At 45.1% G+C, this 25853-nt stretch overlaps 1 long non-coding RNA gene across 2 annotated transcripts in view; it reads right to left on the reverse strand.

The window, feature by feature from the left end:
- Positions 1-20917: 20917 nt before the first annotated feature.
- Positions 20918-25853, reverse strand: part of LOC140396738 (uncharacterized) — a 40633-nt gene continuing 35697 nt past the window's right edge. For both annotated transcript variants that reach the window (XR_011936610.1, XR_011936609.1), the window contains 2 exons: positions 25717-25785; positions 20918-21885 (listed from right to left, as the gene is read on the reverse strand). This is a non-coding gene — a long non-coding RNA (uncharacterized lncRNA). The remainder of the gene's footprint in view (positions 21886-25716; positions 25786-25853) is intronic.

Here is a 25853-nt window from a genome sequence, read left to right on the forward strand (position 1 = left end):
ATCAAGATCGGTGTCATATGGCCCCGCAATCGGGAATGCCTTCACATGCCACAACGACACTCCCAACACCCACCCATGGGTCACGACCCTAGGTTTGAAAATAACTGGTTTGGACAATGGCAGGTGTGAAGTCCATCACAGAAATTGTCTGTAGATAGGTCTCCTGGAAAATCCACAGTCATAAATTTCAAGACTTGGTCAATTTTTAGGTCAGATGACTTCTGTACCCATTTTTAAGTCAGTGAGCTGAATAAAATGCTGGGGCACTGAGCAGATTCGACTGCCGGAAGTCAGTGGCCTTTCAACTTCCAGTCCTACCTTCGGATAATATGTTGAAAGACGGGTTTGAGGCCTTCATCCTGCCGAATGAGTGCTGTGGAGCGAGATGTCCAGTCTCCGAGGTCATAGACGATGACCCAGGACTAGGTCACGGCAAATACTTTAAGGAGCCCCCGGCACAAGACAATGTCAGGGGAGCCAACAGGTGCAGGGTTAAGTAAAATCTTTTGGAAGAAGTGTAAAAGAGCAGTTTACAAGTTTCTAACATGAGTGCAGTGGTGCCCAGCAGGTTATGCCATGCCACTGAGGTATCCACAGGCTGCCTGGAATGAGCCTGTTATGAATAATTGAGTGCCGCAACACGGATTAGCCACACACATCAGTGGAGATCTCCACTGCGAGTCTGTCAGTGATGTGACCATGGTGTGTTTGGTCTTCTATACCTTGCAAAGGAATCCACCAAACACCTCGACTTGTCCAAACCAGGATCTTTATTGAATCGCACATGGTAAGATAGCGATCTGTTGCAGATCAAGTTATCATGGAGTTTCTTCGTACTCCTCTGGTACTACACCGAGCACAACCTGTTCATCTGTATGTCTTACTACCATCTCCTACAACCATTTGATGATGGCCGGATGTGTCTCCACTTATATGGGAGTCCCTGGTCACATGACCACAACCTTGAGACCGCCTGGTCTGTTTGCACCATCACCTATGGTCGCACACCATCCAACTATGAAATTGCTTACAGGCATATCACCACATCCCCCTTCCTCACAAAACATTAAGATACGTTTACAAGCAACATTGATTTTTTAACTTTATAAAATCATCATATTTGTCTAACAATGTGAGTGAGTTTTACTCGGGTGTCCATAATCATGATATGCCTGGCCAGTGGCCATTTCTTTTACACAGATCATTGTGCCTCCCTCACGAGATCATCTCTGTGATCATTCGAGCTGTTGCCAGCCTCTTTGAAGACTGGTTTACTTGTCAGCCTCTTGTTTATTTTTCTCTTTCCTCTGTGCCTTTGGAAGGCCTGTGTCCATGACTGCAACAGTTGTGTCACCAGCCTCTTTCTATTGCACTTCCTGGCATGTTTGTTGCTCCTCGCTTTTACCGTTGCTGGGTTTTTTTGTGGGATGAGCTAGCTCTCCCAGTGTTCTCCTCTTTATTTTGAGAACATGATGATGTAGTTTCTGTGTCTCTTGCTTTTGTGTTTTGGTTTCGCAACCTCTGGCGTGATGGTGGTTTTTAACGTGTGCTCAGAGGTCTGCAGAGTTTCAGGTGTACCCTGGGGGGCCGTCGCACATCTTCGGATGGTATGGCCATGCCCAGTTCTGCAGCCTCACCAACATGTCAGAGCGCCGAGGTTTCTGGTGCCTGAGTGAAGGTTGGAACTGGGGCTAGAGGTGCCATCACCTCTAGAGGTTGGAACTGGGGCTAGAGGCTCACTGGAGCATCACTCACTTGTTCTTTGTCACTCAAGATTACAATGTTTTCTGGTCATGATGATCCAGGCATTGGGTCATCTTGGTAAAATTCCAAAATGTGTGAGTGATCTGTGGAGCTGCACATTGAGATTGTCATCAGCTCTTTCTCTGGGTCAGTCTCGGAGTTGCCTACTACTGCAACTTCCAAATCGCTGTCATCGCAGTTGTCACCAATGTCTTCCCATTCATCGTCAATATTGTCGATGGTTTGGGAATGAATTACAGGACCGTTTCGAAGACCTGGAACGAGTCACCACGTACCTCTGAAGCCAGTTTCTCCAATATTAAGATATCTTCCGTTTCTGGCTCAGTCAGTGGCTGATCCTCCGTAGTGTCAGCGGCTTCAATTTCTAAGTGCGCCATGTCCAAGCTCTCGCTCTTCTCAGCGTCCAGTGGGTCTGGGCATCCCCCGTGACCACCTCGTCATTTCTTCCAGACCACAGTAGTACTTCTGGAGCCTTGTCATTAAGCCTGTCTGTGCTGCTGGAAAAGAGATCTGGAAGTAGTTCATACTGGTCTTCATCTGTCTCACCTTCCATGCCATCACTTTCTGCACCATCGTCAAAATCTTCGAGCAGATATTCATAGTAGTTGTCATCGGATTCAGCATCATCCGCAATGATCTCTCCTGTAAAGTATAACATTGCATACGGAATTATTTGTTCACACAATAGGGAGTCAAGATCAAAGTCAGCCTTGAGTTTAGCTGCCAAACATTGACTTAATATTCCAAGCTGTGGGACTTCAGTGGGACTGAAGAAGTTAAAGAACGATTAATTTGGTACAGTTTTCGCCGCTGTTCTGGGAATGCTTCAACCTTTGTGCTTTGGTTTCATCCACATTGTTCTCATGGTTACATTTTTGCCATCCCTCCAGTCAATTTTGCAGCCTTTGCAACCGATGACTTGTGGTTCTGCAAAGAATGATTTGCGCGGCCACGAGTCCAACTGATATACTTTTGTGATCATCGCATTTATGAAATACTCATTAGGCTCGAACTTAAACTCCAGAGTGAAGCTGCACGGTTTCCCATGCACTGTCCATTTAACACTCACATCTTGCAGATACTCTAATACGGGTTTGTCATGCTCCCGTATCATGCCACTGAGCCTATTCATGTTCTTGAAGACTGTTTTTTTAAAAAAGTATTTTTATTAAGGTTTTGCAGAATTTTTCATAATAAAACAGTAGTAACAATAACAGAACAAACTAGAGTGAACATTAACATAGTGCAAAAAGAGAATATACAATAACAATTAAATAGACATTACCCCACGCGACTCAGTCTTCCCACACCATCCCAATGAAGCACTCACCCCCCACCCCCACCCCTACGGATTGCTGCTGCTGCTGACATTTTAATTTTCCCCGAGAAAGTCGCCTCCAAGAGAACCCTAACGTAGACCCTCTTAAGGCAAACTTTATTTTCTCAAGGCTGAGAAACCCAGCCATGTCGTTAACCCAAGTCTCTACACTCGGGGGCTTTGAGTCCCTCCACATTAATAAAATCCGTCTCCAGGCTACTGGGGAGGCAAAGGCCAAAATGTCGGCCTCTTTCGCCCCCTGAACTTCCGGGTCTTCTGACATTCCAAAGATCGCTATCTCTGGACTCGGCACCACCCGTGTGTTAGCACCTTGGATATTGCCCTCGCGAACCCTTGCCAGAACTCTCTAAGCACCGGGCATGCCGAAAACATGTGGACATGGTTTGCAGGGCTGCCCTTGCACCTCATACAACTGTCTTCTACCCAAAAAAACTTGCTCATTCTCGCTGCCATCATGTGTGCCCGGTGGACCACCTTAAATTGAATTAGACTGAGCCTGGCACATGATGAGGAGGAATTAACCCTGCCCAGGATCTCTGCCCACCGACCCGCTTCCAACTCCTCACCTAGCTCCTCCTCCCACTTGCCCTTGAGCTCCTCCATGGGGGTTTCCTCCGCCTCCTATAATTCCTGGTAGATATCCGACACCTTCCCCTCCCCACCCAGGTGCCGGAGACCACCCTGTATCCTCAGTGGCGGCAGCGTCGGAAAGGCCACTACCTGTTTTTTCAGGACGGCTCGTACTTGCAGATATTTAAAGGCGTTTCCTGACGGCAGATTAAATTTGTCCTATAGCGCCTTCAAACTGGGAAAGCTTCCGTCTATGAACAGATCGCCCATCCTTCTGATGCCTGCCCTCTGCCAGCTCTGGAACCCACCATACATCCTACCTGGGACAAACCTGTGGTTGTTACATATCGGGGTCCAGACCGATGGTCCCTCCACCTTCTTGTACCTCCTCCACTGTCCCCAGATACGCAATGTCGCCACCCCCACCGGACTTGTGGAGTAACGGGTCGGCGAGAACGGCAAAGGAGTTGTTATCAAAGCTCCCAGACTAGTACCTTTACATGACAACTCCTCCAGCCGCTCCCCTGTCGCCCCCCCCCCCCCCCCCCCCCCCCAACTTCCTAGTCATAGCTATATCGGCCGCCCAGTAGTAGTGTTCTTGAAGACTGTTAACCAGAATTGCAGAATCCCCACCGGCTGTTCCATCCCCTTGTGTTCAGCTGACCAGCCATCTTCTATGACACGTAGTTGCTTGACTAAATTCAGGATTCAAATGAATGTACTCCTAGGATGGAGTCAACGTCCATGTCTACAACATGAAACAGTAGTGCGTACCTCATGTCTGCCACGGACAGCACCAGTTCGCAGACACCGAAGTCGAGCGGCAGCCCTGGCAGATCAGCAAATTTCTGCTGCACGTTCAGTTTTTGCAAAGCAGACCGACTCACGAGGTTGGCTGTGGCTTTAGGGTCATAGTCACATTGTAATAGAGAATTGTTCAGTACCACCATCGATTTGAATCCAAAATTTAAAGGTTTCCGGAGAGTTCTTACTATCTTCATTCTTACTTAAAGTTTTGTTTTCATCATTGTTCGGACACTTCAGGCCCTTTACTGCGATGAGATTGATGAAAAACTGTTCTTCGGTATTTATCTCATCAACTACATGTACCGATCCTATATGGTCCACTGTAGGACATGCAAAACATTGTTTTGTAAAATGCTCAATACGGCTGCATCTGGAACAGACTTTTCCAAAGGCCGGACAGTGCCGTGGGGCATATCGAGCGCCACAGTCTTGGCACAAGGTGGCGGTGATGGCTCCTGTCAACTGCTTAAAATGGCCACCCGCACTGAGACCACGTTTCTTCATGACATGCATCACTGCACTGACGGCACTGGCGTCTTCCTCTGAGTTGGCGCCAAACTTTTGTGAGCTAAATGCGCTGTTTTGCTTGCAGGCACCTCGTTCGCAAGTCACATTTTAATGTGGCTTTCTGATTGAAGCCCTTCTTTCTGGGTACGCGTATGTTATGTTCACATACTTCGCCATTTTTTATCGAACAATGCCGGTCGAAGTATTTTAACGCTTGATCATGGATTTTGTTCTGCTCTTCGCTGCCACAGGCATAGGTATAATATAGTTCTGCTGCTTGAGGATCTGCTGCCGCAAGCAGCAATGCAAGGAGCCTGTCTTCAGGCTGTACCTGGAGGCCTCGGGCTAAAAAGTAGAATCGGAACTGCTCTTTAAAAAAGTGTAAATTGTATTCTATATTACCTGTGAACTGGAGCTGGTGGGGTCCCCTGACCTCGTCCATCTGTAGCTCCATTCTTTTGTTGTGTCAAGTCAGGTTGCAGTTCACCGGATTGATCTGTAAGGCGAATTTTAACTTTGTCACTGCCATCGTTATCTTCAAATCTTCAGCACTCATGGTACCATGTTGTGTTTGGTCTTCTGTACCTTGCAAAGGAATCCACCAAAACCTCGACTTGTCCAAACCAGGATCTTTATTGAATCACATGTGGTAAGATAGCGATCTGTTACAGAGCAAGTTGTCATAGAATTTCTTTGTACTCCTCTGGAACTACACATTGCATGACTGTTCACTTGTATGTTTTACTACCAGCTCCTCCAATCATCTGGTGATGGCGGATGTGTCTCCACTGATATGGGTGTCCATGGTCACATGAGCACAGCCTTAAGACCGCATGGTGTGTCTGCACCACCACCTGCTGTTTGGAGGTCGCACATCATCCAACGAAGATATTGCATAGAGGCATATCACCACATCCGGCCCTTAGTAGCCTGGGTTTTCTCCTGCATTGAGTCTCTGGCAGTTGCATAGCTCAATCTCTGCCTGTACACGATAGGGGCTGCTTAAGACCATCTACAACTCAGGTGAGGGTCTCTGAGTGGCTCCAAAGCCTCAGGCTTTGGTCCGCCCCTTCATTCACCTACTGCTCTTCCCTTCTTCCTCTCGCCTCCTCGTCACTGGAGTTGTGTTTCCCACAATGCCCATACGTTAACAAATAATTTATAACCCTGTTAGATGGACAGGTCAAAGTCTAGAACTCGGCAAAGCACTCCACAACCGTCTCAAAATGATGTAGCAATTGTGAAGCTGAGACTCTGTGCTCCATTGAAGCTTTTAAACCTGCCCAAACAAGCTTACCCATTAAAATGCAGATTCCAAGGGTGGCATAGTGGCAGCCTCACAGACAAGGACCCGGGCTCGATCCCGGCCCCTGGGTCACTGTGCATGCGGAGTTTTCACATTCTCCCCGTGTCTGTGTGGGTCTCACCCCCACCGGCACTGACCGGGAGGAGGGGACGCTGTATTGCAACCCGGACTCATCCTATGGATTGGCGACAGTGGCCACCAGCTCCCTCTAGTTCCATCCCTCTGATGAGGCCACGTCTTACAGCACGCACCTGGAACAGGGCGGTACGGCTGTGCATGTGCCACTGACAAATGTGACAAGCCCCTTCAGCCCCAGAGCCTCCTGAGGACACCCGCATGGGAAGAAGCTGGCTGCCTCCACCTCTGACGTGCACCCCGGGTACACATCTAGACATAGTGGTAGAGCAAGGAGAGCCAAGCACATAAAGGATGTCTGAGGTCACTGGGTGGTGGTAGTGGTGGTGGGGTGGGGATGTGTGTGGGGGGGATGAGGGGTTAGGATAATGAGTGGAGTGTGCAGTGGAGGGGGAGGGGAAGAAGGCATTGAGGGGGGTTTGGGGAGTGAGGAACATTAAAATACCCTCAACACAACCAGCATGATGCCTCTGGCTCTTTGCTCCGCGATGCGGGCCGGCCACCAATCCCATGCCCCACTCCCCAGACATGCCCATCCCCACCCGACATGCCCTGTCCACGCACACCCAGCTGCGGACATGTGCCCGGGACTGGGGCCCACCCCCTGGGTGTTCATAGGTTGGCTGCTGCATCTATGGTGCTGCCTCCCGCAGTGTTAAAGCACAGTGTCCATGCATCAAGGTGTGATTGAGATGCTAGGAAATGAGCTGTACATGTTACATGGCCCGCCCACCCACCGGGATCCACTTGAGAGATGGGTGAATTGCTCACTTAACTACAATTGACAATGCCCTTCAGCCGCATTGGCCTCCGTGGACAGTGGGAGTTATGGATGATCCTGGGGTAAACAGACAGGGGCTCGGGTTGCCCCGGTAGGGGAACACATGGTAGAGGGGTTGGCATGGCAGATCCACGCACATCCGTGTCCCCCCCGCCCTGACATGCCCAGACCCCCCCACTCGAACACAGGGGCAGCCTGCCCAGTGCCCCGGGCTCTTTGCCTGTGAGCGAAAATGGCCGTTCACCTCCTCAGCCCATCTGCCAGGTTCACGTTTTTCAAAAAGAGTACTGATCGGCACCAGCGTGACCACTGGCTGTGGAGGCCGCTGAATCACAGGAGACCGTTGGATATGGGGTGGCTCCCGTTCATTGTATGAAAATAGAGTGTAAGCGGTTTCATTTTTCATTTCATTTCATTAATTAGTTTCACCATGCTATGGTGAGATCCTGATTTCTGCTCCAGGACCGGGTCAGTTGCATTGCAAACGGTTTGGTGCCCAGCGTGGTTCTCGTTTTCTGCCTCTCCCACTGTTCACTGGCCTCATCTCGCTCGAGTGAGAACGCAACAAGGCTGGTGAATCGTGCCCAAAGAATAGAACCCCAATTTCTTTATTCAATTGTCGCACCTGAAATGTCATGCTGACTAGCTCAACTCAGATCACAACTCGAACCTTTCGTCCTTAATGGTTCATCTACACACCAGTTTTGGCATCTGAGTTGTGCCCGACAAATTTTCATCAATAACCAAAAACATTCTGAAGTAAATTTCCCAATGACACACAGGATGAAGCCCTTGGCCACTCCAGCACATCCCGCCTTAGAATATGGCTGACCTGACATCAATTTAAACTACTGGCTCTGTGGCACTCTCCAATCTGAAAACAAACTGAGTGCTCTGTTTACCCACACACATCTGAAGAGCTGTGCCTACCCGTGACCAAAAAATAAATGCCGATTAAATTTACAAACACTTGAAAAAGAGATGACCATTGAACAAAATCTGCACTGACCCTTCCAAGGGCTCGGAGAGGTAAATTCGCCACCTGCTTCACTGTCACACAGTCCAGGAAGTTTTCAGGTCAGTGCTGAGTTAACTGATCTCAGCTGAGGTAGCAGCACAGGCTTGAGAATTGGCCTCAGTACCTTTGGGCTGGAAAAGGAAAAAAACAAACTAGGATTTCTGCTGCCAATTGCTATCCAATGACCTATGGAAAGTTCTGCAGGCATACTTTGGGTGGGACAGGATCAGACTCAGCTGTGCTGCTCCCATGTGCACTCTGCCAATGTTCTTTGTCCTCACGAATGCAGAATAATCATTTGGGTTGGGAGGAGGCAGTCAGGGCTGCCAGCAACTCTGGAACTGCACTTTGAAAACAAAATAGCACCTTCTCGGGAGAGGGTGAAATGAAATTGGCCAACAAGAAAAAACTTTAATCAAGTTGCTTTGAAAAAGACCTGAGGTGAAAAGAAGCCATCCCCTGGAGAAGGTTTTCCAAAGGCAAAATCCAAATTTATTCTGGTTTGAACATTTTTCATCAATGCGAGTTCAAATTCCTTTACAGTAACAGAAATTGTGCAGCAGAACCAGCCTTGGAGACTCTGCATAGCACCAATTAAAAATATTCTTCCTGATCCAAAATGTTGTCCTGGCTTCCTCTTTTCAGCGACACACACATATCCAGCATTGGCAGATTTTGTTCACCTTTCCGTTTGCTTTTTTGGCCACATGATGGAGGTAGAGAGCCAGGTCATTTTCAATGAAACCTTCAGCTTATAACTCACAGAATTCTTACAGTGGAGTTGGAAGCCCTTTAGCCCGTGGTGTCTGTAACCAAATAATCAATTCACTTTGTACTATTCCCTCACCTTCCCCATATAACCATGCACATTCTTCCTTTTCAGATAACAGTCCAATTTCCTCATGAATGCCTCAATTCAACCTGTCGCCACCGCACTTAAGCAGTGCATTCCACACCTTAACCACCCGTTGCATGAAAGATTTCCCTCTTGTCAATTTAGCTTCTCTGGCCAATTACTTTAAATATGTGCCCCTTGTTCCCGATCCTTTCACAAATGGGAAGAGTTTCTCTCCATCTACTCTGTCCTGACCCCGAATGATTTTGAATACCTTAATAAGTCTTTCAGTCTTCTCCAAAGAAACCAGTGGTAACTTCCTCCATCTATCTTCATAACTAAAGTTCCTCATTCCTGGAACCATTGCCTTGAATCTTCTCCCCGCTCTTTCCAATGCCTTCTCATCTTTCCTTAAGTGCAGGGCCCAGAATTGGACGCAACACTCCAGCTTAGGCCAGACGAGTGTCTTATATAAGTTCAATGTAATTTCCTTGCTCTATGGTCCTATTAATAAAGCTTAAGGAGACTGTACTTTATTAACCACGCTCTCAATTTGTCTTACCACCTTCAATGACACAGACATCTGCCTGAGAGTTTTTTAATGTTGCATTGTCTCCCAATGTTATTCCCACCATATGAATCACTTTATATTTCTCCGCACTAAACTTCATCTGCCACTTGTCCACCCAACTAACAAATATTTATTTGCCTACAGAATACTTTGGGATACTCTTTTTAGTTACTTGCCAGTCGCTTTTCATACTCCCTCTTTGATTCTCTTACTTGCTTTTCCACTTCCTTTCTGAACATTCTATACTCAGCCTGGTATTATCCATCTGACATCTGTTATAATCACATTTTTTACTCTTCATCTTAATTTCTATGTCTTTTGTCATCCAGGGAGCTCTGGATTTCATTGCCCTTTCGAGGAAATATATCTTGGCTGGGCCAGAATTATCTCTTCTTTGAAGTCAGCAAATTGATCATTTACCGTTTTTCCTGTCAACTTTTGATTCCAATTTATTCAGCCCAAATCTGTTCCTATCGCAGAATGAGAATGATAGAATCTCTGCAGTGCAAGAGGCCATTCAACCCATCGAGTCTACATTGATTCTCTGAAAGAGCATTTCATCTCTTCTGCGACAAATCATCTAGTTTATTGGTTCATGTTAATATTTTAGAGGCAATGTTTATTGTGAATAAAGATCTGGAAAGATTGAAGTTTAACTGTGTAAAATAGGGTAAATGCAACTAAAGCAGCTTGGAGTCTATTACACACAAATGGTCGGGGCCGTGTTGACTTGGGTTAATAGCTCGAAAGGTAAGACTCTAAAACAGCAGGTGGGCTTACTTAGCTGGAGAACTGGAGACTTGGCGTTCACACGATTTGCAAAGAAGTGCAGTCTGGAGAGATGTTTTCTTTGGGATTGAGAGTTGAAGTAATTTAAAAGCACTCAGTGAACCGTTGAATGTCATGGAGATATATGGAGCTAAATAAGGTTCTTTGGTTTCAATTTATCTGAGTATTTGGCAGCAGGGGAGGTGGCTCTGCTGAAAAGGTACAGCTGTTCAGAGGCTCAGACAGTTGGGCTCAAAAAAGCCTTGGGAGATGTTCAATGCAACTGAGAGTTTGCATGTTTGGACCTCATAGGGTTCGTAGCTCACAAAGAAGCCCTGGGAGCTGTTTGGTGCTGTTATACCTTTGAGTTTTCCGCAAAGAGAAAAGATGTGGAGGTGCCACATTCAGGATTCTTACAAACATGACGAGAGGTTTTATTAGGTATGTTGCTCAGACAAACTAAAATGGAGAACTGAAGCCCACGCAAACACTATGTGCTTATGTCGCTATAAATCACGTGATGCTTCACCAGCAGGGATGTATCCTGATACATAACACCCCTTCCCCTTTTGTACAACGTAACATTTATACAATCAATCCACTTATGCATTATCTCTATACATATATACACACACAGCTTAATAAGACAGTCTCTCAGGTGGACGTCTATTCCTTTTCGGCTGTATTCGACATTCTGGAACCTGGCTGCTCTCAACCTTAAAATGTTCCCTGTTCCTTCAATACTCGATATGCCCTGGGAAGTTACACCAGTGTTCATTTCTGTAGATATTAGGAAGTCTTCAGAAACAATCTGAACTTGTCTCTGTGTTTAGTCTCTGTTCCAAAGTATTGCTGTCTAAATGTTCCATGTGAAATACAAGAAGTTTGAGCGGTTTCACTTCATAAAGGTTATCTGTATGACATCACCAAACACTTGCGTCTGTATCCATCTGCATGTGTATGGTACTGGACCAGTCTTTTCTTGGATCGTAGCAGATACCCATTTCTCGTTGGTGGCGTAGCCTCTGGCTAGCACGCGCTCTCCCCGATTGAAAACTCATTTTTTCGAGTTTTGTTCTCTCCTTGCAATCTCTGCTTATTGTTTGAAAATCTCTGAAACATCAGGTGATATTAACAAATCGAACTGTGTTCTGTTTCCTTTTGAACAGCAACATTTCTGGTAAACTCTGTGTGGTTGTGTGAGTGCTGTTCCAATAAGACATTAAATAGTTGTTCATTTTTCTTGTCAATGTACCTGCCTTTTGATGCTTGATGCAATGTTTCAATGACTGAATGAAATGTTCAGCCAATTTGTTGAAGGACAGTATGGAGCTTATTTTATGTGATGTATACCGTTTCCAGTCACGCAATCCTCAAGACTTCTTTGAAGTGAACTGAGTACCACTGTTACTTACGATCTGATCCAGTGTTCCAAATCTTGCAAATATTTTATCTAGCTTCTCAATAATTTGTTCTGTTGCCTTGGATTTCATAACCACTGCTTTCAGCCATTTAGAGTTTGCATCCACAATCAGCAGGTACATGTGTCTCTCAGCTGAACCAGCGTAGTCTATGTGTATTCTCTTCCATGGCTGTGTTGGTAATTTCCTCAGATGTAATCGTTGTTGTGGTGGAGTGTTACTTAGTTTTGCAAAGGATTGCCATTGCCCCAGTTACTCTTCGATTTGAGCATCTAATCCTGGCTACCAAAATTGCGTGCCAGTTCCTTCATCCTCACCACACCAGGCTATCCCCCATGTCGTTGGTCAAGGACCTTACTGCGCAAGCACAGAGGAATAATCACTCTAATTCCCCAGACTAAATCTCCTTTCTGGACTGTCAACTCAAGTCTTTGTGTGATATAGTGCTTGAAGTCTTGATTTTTCTGATGAATGTCTGACAGTGTTCCTATCTGGACCAAGTCCATCATCTTCCTCACCAATCACAGGATTGGTTCTTGTGTATCCCTGAACTTGAGATGAAGTCATAGGTACATTATCCATGAGTGAGAAATATTCATCAATTTCATGCTTGACTTGTAGCGGCAAGCTTGACAAAACATCAACATTTGCATGTTGCTCTGAGTTGAGATATTGGATATTATTCGAATGTGTCGACAATATCAAAGACCATCTTTGTAACCTACTAGCTGCTAAAGTAGTAATACCTTTAAACGACCCAAAGATTGTCGTCAAGGGTCAATTTTCCATCAAAGGGGTAAAAACGGGTGGCACGGTGGCCAGTGGTTAGAACTGCTCCTCACAGCACTGAGAGTTCGATAATTAACGGCTTTGGTGAATAATGGTCTTCTAATATTTTAACCAATTCTTGCTAAGTCATATTGCCAGGTTTCTCGGGCTGAACCAAGCTTCTTAACAAAATTAAAAGCTTTGCTTCCAATTGTACTTATGAATGCAAGGACCTTAATATCTTCTGAAATCTTACTGGCTGGAATATAATTTTAAAAAATAAATTTAGAGCACCCAATTATTGTTTTCCAATTAAGGGGCAATTTAGCATGGCCTATCCACCTAACCTGCATATCTTCGGTTGTGGGGGTGAGACCCATGCATACACAGGGAGAATGTGCAAACTCCACACGGACAGTGACCTAGGCCCGGAATCGATCCCAGGTCCTCAAGGCTGTGAGGCAGCAGTGCTAACCACTGCCCCATCGTTCCGCCCCGAGATAGACAGGGTCATGGTGATGAGGTGGGAAAGTGGGAGTTGAGGATTATAATATATAATCAGTCATGATCTCATTGAATGGCAGAGCAGACTCAATGGGCCTAATGGTCTACTTTTGCTCCTCTGCTTTATTGTCTTATGGCAGCAGATACCTTAGAACACCACTGCCTGGAATATCCCCTCCAAGTCACTCACCATCCTGACTTGGAAATATATCACCTTTCCTTCTCTGTCATTGGGTCAAAATCCTGGAAATACCTCCCTTACAGCACTACAGATGCACCTCCGAGACTGTAACGCTTCGAGAAGACCGATCACTACCACCTTTTCAAGGGCAATGAGGGAAGGGCAATAAATGTTGGCCCAGTCAGTGATACCCACATCCCGTAAATTAATAAAAAGGAAATTAATTTCAAATTAAATTCACCACAGAAAGTTAATGCTGGGAATGAACTGCATTGGTAACTTTTTCAATGACGAGAATTGAGTGCAATGCTCGTCAACTGCTCCATCCTAGAAAGAGAGTTTAAATCTTGAAGTGTCATTCCACAAGCAAGGTTTTGTCAGAGAACTTCAACATTTTTGTTGTTTTTAAAAAATATATAAATTTAGACTACTCAATTATTTTTTCCAATTCAAGGGCAATTTAGCAATCTTACGTGGCCAATCCACAGACCCTGCACATCCTTGAGTTGTGGGGATGAGACCCACACAGACACGGGGCGAATGTGCAAACTCCACACGGACAGTGACCCGGGACCAGGATCGAACTTGGAGCCTCGGCATCGTGAGACAGAACTTTTACATTGCTTCATACTTTTCTTCCCTGTCTGATTTGACTCTAATTTACTCAATTCCCTTCTCCATCCTCACTGTTTCTTTTTCATTGGTTGAAGAGATACGATGTTGGTCCCATAATTCACTAAAATCGCAGATGCCACATTGCCCTAGCCATGACATTATCAGCTCACACTTCCAGTGATTTTCAGGGCAAACGTACCAATCCAGCAACATCTAAGCCTATTTGATTGATGCTGATCTTGAAGCATGTTGCTAATGTTGATGCAACTGATGTTGATGCTAATGTTGGCTCTTTAAACAAAAATACCTGCATTTATGTCTGAGCCATCATGTACAAAGCAATAGATGTGTAGTCAAAACGTGCAGGCACGAGCACAATATATTTGTACAGGACGCATATGTAAGATATTGCTCTGATAAAGCGAGGGGAGTCCGATGAGTTTCATAAGTCTATTTATTCAGGAAAACAACATTACCTACGTGAGGCCCAGTACACCTCACTGGGTCTTCTCTCCTTCCTAATCGGCTCAACAATGGCCGAGCTTTTATACTAGTGCTGGGTAAGCTACCCCTCTCAAAGCAGGGGAGCACGGGTTCCAATGGGCACAGGGAAACAATGTAGGTTATTACACCCCTCTCTTACGTCTGGTCCAACAGCCCATCAATCACACAGGGGGCGAAGATGGCAACAACCAAACAAAGGGAGGGCGTGTATCACAGCGTCTGACCCATCAATCCAAGGTCCAATCTCGTGGCGGTCCTTCCAGCCACAGAGTTACCAGGTGAGGCGACAACAATGTCTGCTCTACATCGCGTATGCCCTGCACGGCGCCAGCATGGAGAAAGGGGGAACTACAGCGCCTACCGAAATGCCAGGGAAGCTGTTGCCCCAAAATGGTTCCTGTACATTTCTCACAATCACATAAAACCCCATTGCATATTTTATTTTTAAAAAACAGCAGGGTTCCTTGCATGCCGCCCCAGGACCCACAATCCCTTCCAGAATGCCCAGCTAACTCAATGACAACAGAGTCTTCAATGTGTTCATCTGCAACCTGGCCCCCGTCTGCAGCACACAACCTTCCACTGTCTTTAGTTATCAATTAGCAGCCACAGGCAACTGTCAGCTCTCAGGTAGAATCACTGTAGCACAGCCCTCTGACCAAATGGTCGTGAACGGTCCAGGCAACAAAACGTCACACTCATGACCCGTACAAATTCCAACAGGATGGCATCAAACTCGAGAACAGACTCCTCTGTGGACCACTCTGCTGTAGCGTAACGATGGCAGACGGAAACGTTGCAGGACCCTCAGCAGAAGCCGGTAAAATTATGCTGCATCCAGTACTGCTGGATCCTCCAGGCCCCAGACCTCTCCAAACATATGTGCTCCACAAGCAAAACCTCGGCCCAGCGCTCACCTTCCATGTCTGCACAGGCTCTGAAAAAGCACCACAGCAACTAATTCCACACCTAAAAAAACTGTTTGGGGAGTCCACTCAGCTGAACAGGAAGCTCGCCGACAGCACCAATTCACCCTCGTCGTCAGCATGATGAAGTGAGAGGAGTCCGATGAGGTTCATTAAAATACTTTTTATTCAGCAAAACAACATTACCTACGCGAGGCCCAGTTCACCTCACCGGATCCTCTTTTCTAATTGGCTCTACATGACCGAGCCTTTATGCTAGTGCCGGGCAAGCTACACAGCAGGTGAGCACAAGTTCCAATGAACACAGGGAAACAATCATCCTCAGCTGGATGAGTCACGTGCAGTTTATTTCAATTGTATGTACACAAACAGGTATGTTGAGCAGATTACTCATCTGTCAGACATATATGAACTTTTTTTCAACTGCCTTTAAAAAGTGTTTACATTGCATCAAAAGCGGAGGCCAAGGAGAAGAGGGTTGGCAGAGGAATACATCAGCTAGGCTTCAAGAAGACTGGTCATGGGAAGGATTCTCCGACGGCGTGATCCTCCGCTATGCCGGCAGCACACTCATGCCTGTGGATTTCCCAACAGCATGGGGGTGTCCACAATGGGAAACCTCAGTACCAGCCACGGGACGAAGGATTCCACTGCCAGTGGGGCCACGCCGCACCAGAAAATGGGTGCAGCGGGATGGAGAATCCTGCCCCATACATCTGACCATTAATTTATTCTGAGACTTGGTCCCAAGGTTTGAATTATAATGCTCAACAGGGCGGCACTTGGGGTGGATAATGGTTAGGCTCAGTTGGCTAGAATTCTTGTGTGTGCATCAGGAATCAACAGCATGGGCTGCAATCCCTGTTTTGGCTGAGAAAGGCTCAGTTTTTGTTAATGATCACCAAGGGCCTGTCTTTGCACAGACAACTCAGGAACAATAAGCTGAATAAGAGTTAAGGTTTAGATAGTGAATTTAGAGTTGATTTTTCAGAAAATTCTGAATTGCAAATCAACTATCCACAGAATTGGAATTTTAGGTTGAAACATTCCATCTCTTCCTTTTATGGAAGTGGATTTAGGTATTGGTAAAAAGTAGGCTTTTTCTGACTTCTATCCATGAAAGCTGAATCAGGGGGTGGGGGAGGAAAAGGAGTGAAGTGTCTTTTCATAGGGAGTATGGTATTGTGTTCCAGCACAGATCTGCTATGCAAGGTGTGGTGCATTTAACACAAGCACTGTAGTTTATCATGTTATCTTTTCCCATTCTATCCACAATTAATTATCTTTTTAGAAGATTGGGTTTGTTTTTAAAGCCAAACATTCAAAGGATTCTGCTACTATCAAAAGGATCCAAGGGCTGCTTGATGTAAAACTAAGGAACATCTATCAAATAAAATACGTTTGTCCTGTCAACTCTTTTCAATTTAGTTTCCCAGGAAAATTACTTACTTGGCAGAAAATTTTGTTTGAACAGGTGCTACAAATGTCAGTGGATGCACAAAGAGCTAATGGTGACCTCAAGGGTGAGGTATGGAAAGAAGATGGCATCTTGGAGCACCAACAAGTGTCAACAAAGTTTGGGGGAAAGTGGGTAGGGAGGGGAATTTCCACTGTGAGATAATGAAACATAATTGTAAATCTATTTTCCAAGAGTAGGTTTAGGATGACACGCTTCATCCACCAAGTACATGCCCCAGAGAGGGTGTTGGGAACCATGGACTTCCATTGGATTAGTTCATGATTATGCTTGGTCAAGAACTTAAGTGGTTTGCAGTTGCCTTCTGCAGTATGGCTGACCAGGAAACTCTCCTGTTCTTTACCACCGGCCATCAGGTGCACCAGGAAAGTTTGCAGATTGATAATCAACCTGTTTTGGCCATATAACGCACACACCTTCTATGGTCATCAAGTCAAGTGGGACTTGAACCCTGAGCTTCTGACACAGATAGGGATACTAACACTGCAGCACAAGACCTCTCTCAGTTACATTCCACCAAGCAATAAGAACAAAACCTTTCAGATAATGATTTCAAGGGGCAGCTGGGACCTAGTGTATCAATAGTTCAATATTTGGGAGCTCCACCCCAACGTTAAATTGTCAAACCACCAGAACACACATGGTGAAAGAACACCAATTTCGTCACACTCTGTTTAAGATTTTCTTCTAAAGATATCTGAATTCATCACCATAATTTTCAATCCCAATCTATCCCTGGAGAGCCGCCCACCTATATATCATAGATGATGGTTTTACAACTTTATTTGCGAAGCTCAGCATTTTCTGAATGTTTTTCCCAAACAATGACTCCAGTCACTGCCAAGTAATCAACTAAAGCCTAAAACAGGGCTGGAGTAAACCACATAATTTGATGAGAGAAAGAATGAGGGTGAGTGTAGGAGTAGGATCCCATTAAAGAGCCAAGTAGCTCAAGATTAGCATAATGAACTCCCACACACTGCAGATGTTGCATGGCTTTGTTTATATCACAAAGCCATCTCCACAATCAGACCACACCAAAGTTTGTGAATAATGGTCCAAGTATTAAGTTTGCATGTTGACTCAAGCCAATAATTCAGAACATGTATTATTACTGCGCCATGTGTAACAGGTCACAACCTCATCTACCCGCTTACTCACCATATCCTGAAAATCCATCTCTTTTCAGAAATACATTCAGTCTTTTCCTCAATCCAACTGTAGTGCATCTCAGTAAGGTTTCCTACAGTACACTAAGCACTAAATTCCAAAAGTACAACTTTGGCTCTAAAGCACTTTGACACTTTTGTCATCATGAATGAATGAATGAAAATCGCTTATTGTCACAAGTAGGCTTCAAATGAAGTTACTGTGAAAAGCCCCTAGTCGCCAAATTCCGGCGCCTGTTCGGGGAGGCTGGTACGGGAATTGAACCGTGCTGCTGGCCTGCCTTGGTCTGCTTTCAAAGAAAGGCACTATATAAATGCAAATCTTTCCTTCAACTATAATGTCTGGAGCCTTTCGTGCTAATTTATTGCACAATTATATTTGCGTTAACAAGCTCTGTATGAGGGCAGCACGGTGGCGCAGTGGGTTAGCCCTGCTGCCTCACGCCGCCGAGGTCCCAGGTTCGATCCCGGCTCTGGGTCACTGTCCGTGTGGAATTTGCACATTCTCCCCGTGTTTGCGTGGGTTTCACGCCCACAACCCAAAGATGTGCTGGGTAGGTGGATTGGCCACCCTAAATTGCCCCTTAATTGGAAAAACTGAATTGGGCACTCTAAATTTATATATAGAAAAAAAACAAGCTCTGTATGATTTGCCTTAAGCTTCACTTCCATTTTTTAAAAACTTGAATTCTTGTATTTGAATCATTTTCCACTGGAAACACCCTACCCAGATCAATTGTCAGTTCTCTTCAAAATCCTGTAGCCTTCAATTAGTTCACTTCAAAGTATTGTCTTTTCCAAAGGAAACAAAGCCAATCTCCTCAGAAATAAAATTATTTTTTACCCAGAATAATCTTTGTGGTTGTGCAGCTGAATCACAGCAAAGGCATGAAAATTACTTATTTGATTAGATGGCAAGAATTACTGGTGGTATTCCATACAGGGTCAGATCAACCCAATTATAATTCAATCAGGGCATTCAAGAACAAATTGGTTTGTTCTCTGAAAAGAACAAATGCGCAGGGCTACAGGGAGATGGCGTGGGAGTGGATAGAGGTAAATTGTTTGTGCACAGAGCTGGCGCAGACATGACAGGCTGAATAGGGTCCTTCTGTGTTTTTGTGCTGTAACAAGTCTGTGACTCTGATGACATGACAATGGAAACAGAGCTAGCACTGCAAAAACCCTAATTACATGAAAATGTTCATATTAAAAGTTCATATTTAATTCCTCTCTTTTGACAGATCCATCAAACTCTTTAGCTTAAATTGAGTGGTTGAACACGTGTATTTATGTGTAACACATTCCAACCTGTGTGTTACGCTGTGTACATGATTCCAGTGATGTTTACAATGCACTCCAGCGTGTTTGTTATCTTTTCTCATGTGCTATTCTGTGTGAATCACATTCTGTGCACAACACACACCTAACTGTGCATTGTATTGTTTATTACACATCAGCCTGGGTGTTATCCTGTGTGAAATGCACTCCAGTCCATGTATACAGAAACTAAATAAAAACTTGTACTGTTTTGTTCTGAAAAAAATACGTTTTCAAAAAAATTGCGCAACGGGCCAAGGTGAAAGAGCACAAGTTAATCAACATGGAAAATATTAGGAGAGGGTGTGGTAAATAAAGAAGCAGTGATTAACAGTCACTTGGTAGTACAGAACTTGAATATCACTAAAAAGAGACATGCTGCCAAAGCTTTTTGTCAGAACAAATGTAAAAATACCACATTTCGAACAATCACAACCATTTATACTCCAGGAGTACTCACTAATTTATATTCACTGACTGACTGAGATGATGCCATGGAGAAAGCAACGGGGAAAGATAGGCTGCCCACGCTCCCAGGTAATTCAATAATAGCACATGGCCTGAAACATTTACGTTTTGTTTGCAGGGAACAGGTCCCTCTGTATGAATGTATGTTGTTTCTAGCATGCATCAATCAGGCACATTATGAGCTAAACAGATGATCCTAATTTGTCTGTTAGTGAAGTTGTGAACACACTCAGGATTGTTCAGCAAGTTCTCCCAATGACAGAATCACATCTAGCAGTAGATGTTTTTGTGGGGAGTGTCCCTTTTATGGCAACACAGCAGAAAAGTGTCACCTGTCTTTGGGGACTGGGAATGGGTAATCACCCCAGGGGATGGAGTCCTCTCTTAGGTAGAAGACATCCAGAAGACATGTACAAGACATGGAGGGACTGGGGCAGCAGGTGGCTACTCTTTGGCAGCCGGGGGCTGCTCGCCTCGGTACAGTTTTCCGTATTGATAAATACCTTTCATATTTTGAAAGAATTCTGTGAACGTGTCTCATTACACTTTTGTTTTGGGTTTTGCAAACATGGGCTGGTTGAGTACAGTCTGTACTCTGCCGATTGAATGACTAAATGAAACTGAATGTTCCTTTGGCTGTGATCATTTGAAATTTGGCTTTCTTGCATTTGTCCTGATGAGTACAAGATGAAAAACTTGGGCAATATATTTCTCTTTTGAATAATATTGAAGTTGTGATTCGTCGTTGTTAAAATGGCTATAGTAGAAAGTGTTCACTGGAGGAAATAATGAATTCTAGTTTTGAGTTCCGGAAAACAGTATGTTCGCATTGGAGACTGGGTCACCAGAATGAGGACCAAGGTTGGAAAAATCGTACAAATGTTTGCGAAAAGAGAATGACGCTCAGCCATCGTGTCTGTGCCAGCTAAGAAAGAGCTCGACTGCCTGATGTGTTATCTGTTGATTGTTGCAGTTGTGTGCATTGTCTCTTTAAGAGCCGTATCACCTGACAGGCTGTGACATCTTTGGCAACATTGTGGGCTTTTGCCCTTAGTCCATCAACATTGATAAACATCCATCTAATATACTTCTGTTGATTATTGCATTCAACTCGCACGCATCTGAAATCATTTTCTTTTATGGTACAAAGATACAAAAGATACAACAGTACAAAAAGAAAACTGGTGATGAGGAACGGATCAGAAAAAACATCTTTTTGCAGTAGCTGGAGGAAGGACAGGCGGTGCGAGGGTCCAACATGCCTGTAGGACAAGGGAGGTCTTCATCCTCGCTGGATTACAGATAGTATACCCTTCACAGTGCCCAATCAGTGATCCTCAAACTACTTGATTTCATGTGGTCTACTGCTACATCTAGCTGTGTCCCCAGGATGCACATCAGAGGTGGAGGCAGCCTGCTACTTTTCATGCATTGTGGCCTTTGATGCCCTTGTGGATGTCCTCTGAAGACTGCTGTCATCTCCTTGCTGGCTGGCCCCAGGTTGGCCTCCAGCATTTCCTCCTCCCTGATGCTGCCCGTGGGGCCCTGGGGGTCCCCATGGAATGGAGAGGCAGCTGGCATGAGCTCCAGAGGCCTTTGTAGCATCTGGCTCTGCCAGTCCTGATGCCTCCCCGATGTCTGCACCATGGTGTCGACGCCCTCAGCGAAGCTCCTCAGTGACTGGGCCATTGCCTCCAGTGCATCAGCGACTGGGACATAATGCCAAGGCCCTCAGCCATGGTTGTCACAGCCATGCCTTGGACCACAGACCACCACTCAAGAGGCTGACCTCGTGCTGCAGGCTTTCAACTGCGGTTGCTACCCTAGCAGTGTTGGCCTTGGGTGCCATGCATTTCCGGTATCATCTCCTGTACCTGTAGCCTTTAGGACTTCTCCAATCAGCTATGCACTCACTGGAACATCGCTGACATCCTCTCCTGAATCTCACGGCCGTGTCCTCGCATCTGCATTAGCTCTGAGATAATCTGAGGTATGTGTCTCTGCGCTGGTGAAAGGTGGACAGCTGTGACGATTCAATGGTGGTCTCCTCGGAGCTCTGCTCTGAGGCTGTCCTTTGGGTGGCGGGAGGGGTGAAACGACTCTGGATGGCCCAGCCAACCAGATGGAGATCCTAGGAGAGAATGGACATGTGGTCAGTGAGAGAGAAGGTTCATTTTATCTGACATGAACAACTCACTTGAGAAAGGAGGCAGTTGATCCTCACTTCTGTGAAAAATCCTCACCTGTGAAAAACCGCATAGGGGTGAGGACTCGGATCTCTGGGGACAAAACAAAACTCGGATCTAGGACAAAACAGCCTGCTTAATTGGTACCCTTTCCACAAACATTCGCTTTCCCCACCAGTGACGCACAGTGATAACTGTATGCACCAACATCAGATGGCACTGCAGCAACTTGCCAAGGCTCCCCCAACAGCACCTTCCATGATCTATAGCAGCGTGAAGGACAAGGGCCACAGATTGATGAGAACATCACCACCTACAAGTTTCTCTCCAAACGACAAACCATCCTGATTGCCATTCTTTCACTCTCTTGTGAAAATCCTGAAATCTTTTCCTTACAGCTCTTTGGGTGTACTTGCACCAAATAGACCACCTTCTCATGGGCAATTGGGAATGGGCAATAAATGCTGGCCTTGCTAGTGATACCCACATACTGTGAACGAATCAATAAAAACAAGTAGCATTGTAAATCTCCTCAGCATATTTTCTAGTACTGTAAGTGATTTTCCAGCTTAGTTCTGAGGGAGGTTCATAGGAGCAATGACCGAGTGTTGATCAGGTGGAAAATGAGCAGAGGCGGAAATGAGGTTTGGAATCTGGAGGTCAGACTTGGATCAGCAGTCAGTCGACAAAGTTTTTGCTGTACCGTTTCAAGCCCTGGGAGAGAGCTATGGGAGCAGTATTCAAATATTGGATGGACTTGCGCATGTTCAAATGGTCTTTTAAAGGGTTGAGAGTAACTAGGGAAAGAAAGTTTTGGCAAGAAAGAAGTAACAGTGTTTCTTGGAGGCAGTTTTATATCCCACATATGCAATGATATATGGTTTCTGCTTCACATCAGTCAGATTTTCAATTACTGCATTAAAAGTGATTTAATAACTCAGAATAGAGAGAATTAAGGAAAAACAGAAATATAAGCCACTACAAGAGAGGAAATGTGAGTGCCTTAACAAACTAAACACACACGGGAAGCGAGTGGGCATTGCAGGATATATATAGGACACTCGGGAGTGCTGAATTCCAAGAGAATGATGTCAGCAAAGCTCAGCATTTGCAGGTGTGTGCATGTGTGTGGTACAGTAGGACTGCACTTGGATTTTTCACAAACAGTTTAGACTTAATGCTGGGGAGGGAGATTGTGGCAAGTATCACTAAATATTATAACCAAGCTGCAACGCAACCTTCTTAATGTTGCTGTGGCCTTGCCAGCAACAACAGAGGTTGGAATCAGATAGCAAGAAGCACTGGAGTCAAGTCAATTTTTTTTTTCCCCCCACTATAGTTTTCTTCACTGCACAATTGACTCCTGCTGGAATTCAGTTCCATTGTTCCTCGTTCAAGTGGTTACTCCTCATGTGCAAGCTTCATCAACAGTGATAGTATGACCGGCAATCCCTATCCTCTACTTGTCTGGCCCTCAACATACAGCTGCTTTCACTTAATAAGATACCAATGAAGTCAGCTATATTAAACTCAGTTTAAGTGAAGAAATCCAAGACTGCAGGTTACTTTACTTGATAAAACCAAATTACCAAGTATTCTAATGACTGGCTGTGCAAGAAGGAACACAATGCAACAATTGGAAGACACCTCCACATTCGCACATGTATTTTCACAGTAGGATTCAGTGGGTATTCATCAGAACAGGAATTCAGGGCCTGAATTTTTTGTCCATTGGGTGCACACACTCGGCGGTCATGGAAACAGGCATTAAAAGTGTTCAAACTGTGGTCAGCCCCAGAGCACAATTTCATTATGGTTGGCCAATTAACACCCAGTCAGTGGAAAATTTGCTCTGCGAAAGGCTGCCATGGAGATCAAGAGAGTTTAGGAGCCAGGAAAAGGGATAGTAGGCTGGTGCTTCTATTACACTCCATTGGGGGCAGTCACCATGGGGCTGTCTTGGGGAACTGCTGACCAGTGAAAAATAAATCTATACAAAAAAATTGCAGAGTGTTTGGATAGCACATTCAAACACAAACCTCAGTCCCCAGACACACATTTAAATTTTATTTCAGCCCGAACATTTCATCCCGCCTTGGATCAAGGTTGAAGTTACAACATAATGACATAAGTGGGCAGCACGGTAGCATGGTGGATAGCACAATTGCTTCACAGCTCCAGGGTCCTAGGTTCGATTCCGGCTTGGGTCACTGTCTGTGCGGAGTCTGCACATCCTCCCCGTGTGTGCGCGGGTTTCCTCCGGGTGCTCCGGTTTCCTCCCACAGTCCAAAGATGTGCAGCTTAGGTGGATTGGCCATGATAAATTGCCCTTAGTGTCCAAAATTGCCCTTAATGTTGGGTGGGGTTACTGGGTTATGGGGATAGGGTGGAGGTGTGGACCTTGGGTCGGGTGCTCTTTCCAAGAGCCGGTGCAGACTCGATGGGCCGAATGGCCTCCTTCTGCACTGTAAATTCTATGATAATCTATGACCACCAGTCCAATCGGCCAAATGTAAAAGCAGACGAACCATGTAAAATTGCATTCGATTGGCCTATTGGGCTAAATTGCCGTCTTGCGGATGCCCGCTGACTGAAATATTGCGTGGGTGTGCAATGATGGCAGGATGTGCACTTGATGTCTTTTTGTGTGATTTCACATGTTTGCGGGTCGGACGCATATCCAACCAATCAACATAATATTCTGCCCTGGTCAATTTTCCTCCTTCCCAGTTGCCATTCCAACTAATTATCTTTCCAACTAAAAATCAGATACCTCAGACCAGCATTCCACACTGAGACCTCCTGGCCTCTGCAGGTCAGTACCACACGGGAGTCTTTTTTAAATTCAGTCTGTCAGCTGTATTTATTGTCCATCACTAGCTGCGTGAAAAATGAACTGATACAACTAACACTTGCCAGAATACTGCAGAGGGTGAAGAGTCAACTTTGACAAAGAGTCGTCCAGCCTCGAAACGTTAGCTCCCTTCTCTCTCCACAAATGCTGTCAGACCTGCTGAGATTGTCCAGTATTTTCTGTTTTTATATCTCATAGCATGGGTCACTGGATAAGGCTGGAAGAATGGGAATATTGTCTTATCTTTTTCCCCCTTTTCCCAAATGCAATAAGGCTAGTAGATCCTCAACTTCCAGGTTAGCCTGCACAAATCATCAAACCTGGCACATTTTGGTCAGCATGTGCTTCATCGGACATTGAGTTTTTATATATTTATATTTAGGGATTTATTCTATTTAATTCTGAGATTTATTAGATTTAATCATACTTATTATAGTTAGGGATTCCAATCAGCATGAACTACTAACAAAAAGAAAAACATGGCCCACTGTGCTGACCAAAACATGTCCAGTAGGGTCTCCAAACTCTCACGGATTTACAATTTTCCATTTGCATCAGCAATTTCTCAGTTTGTGATCTCCCTTTATTCTATGACACAAGTGCCGTAATAATAGAGACAAGAACACCAGAACACAGTTAAGATACAGACAGCCAACCATATAATCGGACATATGACAGCTAGTAATTTTGGGGGCACAAGACATGAGCATTCATTATGCTAGAGAGATGGTGGACCATTTAGAGGATACAAGGGAGCTCTGAATCCCGATGATAGAAAGCTAGCCAGCAATTTAGAGACAGTCAAGAATCTACAGGAGACAAGTACCATGCAACGTCCCGCCTCTTGATCGCTACCTAGGAACTCCGAGTAGATTTGGACATTGATCAGATCATGATGCTTTTCCTGCTGATAATGTCTAACCTTAGCCTTGGCTGTGATGGTCCTATGTCATGCCTGTGGAAGAGTATTCCGAAAAAAGGAGTGCAGAAACTGAAAAGTAATAAGAGACAATCAGGAATTTATTTAACACAGAGCAAATGTGAATTTAATTCAGTACA

This window comes from Scyliorhinus torazame, chromosome 20 (assembly GCF_047496885.1).
Source record: "Scyliorhinus torazame isolate Kashiwa2021f chromosome 20, sScyTor2.1, whole genome shotgun sequence".
Taxonomy (NCBI): domain Eukaryota; kingdom Metazoa; phylum Chordata; class Chondrichthyes; order Carcharhiniformes; family Scyliorhinidae; genus Scyliorhinus; species Scyliorhinus torazame.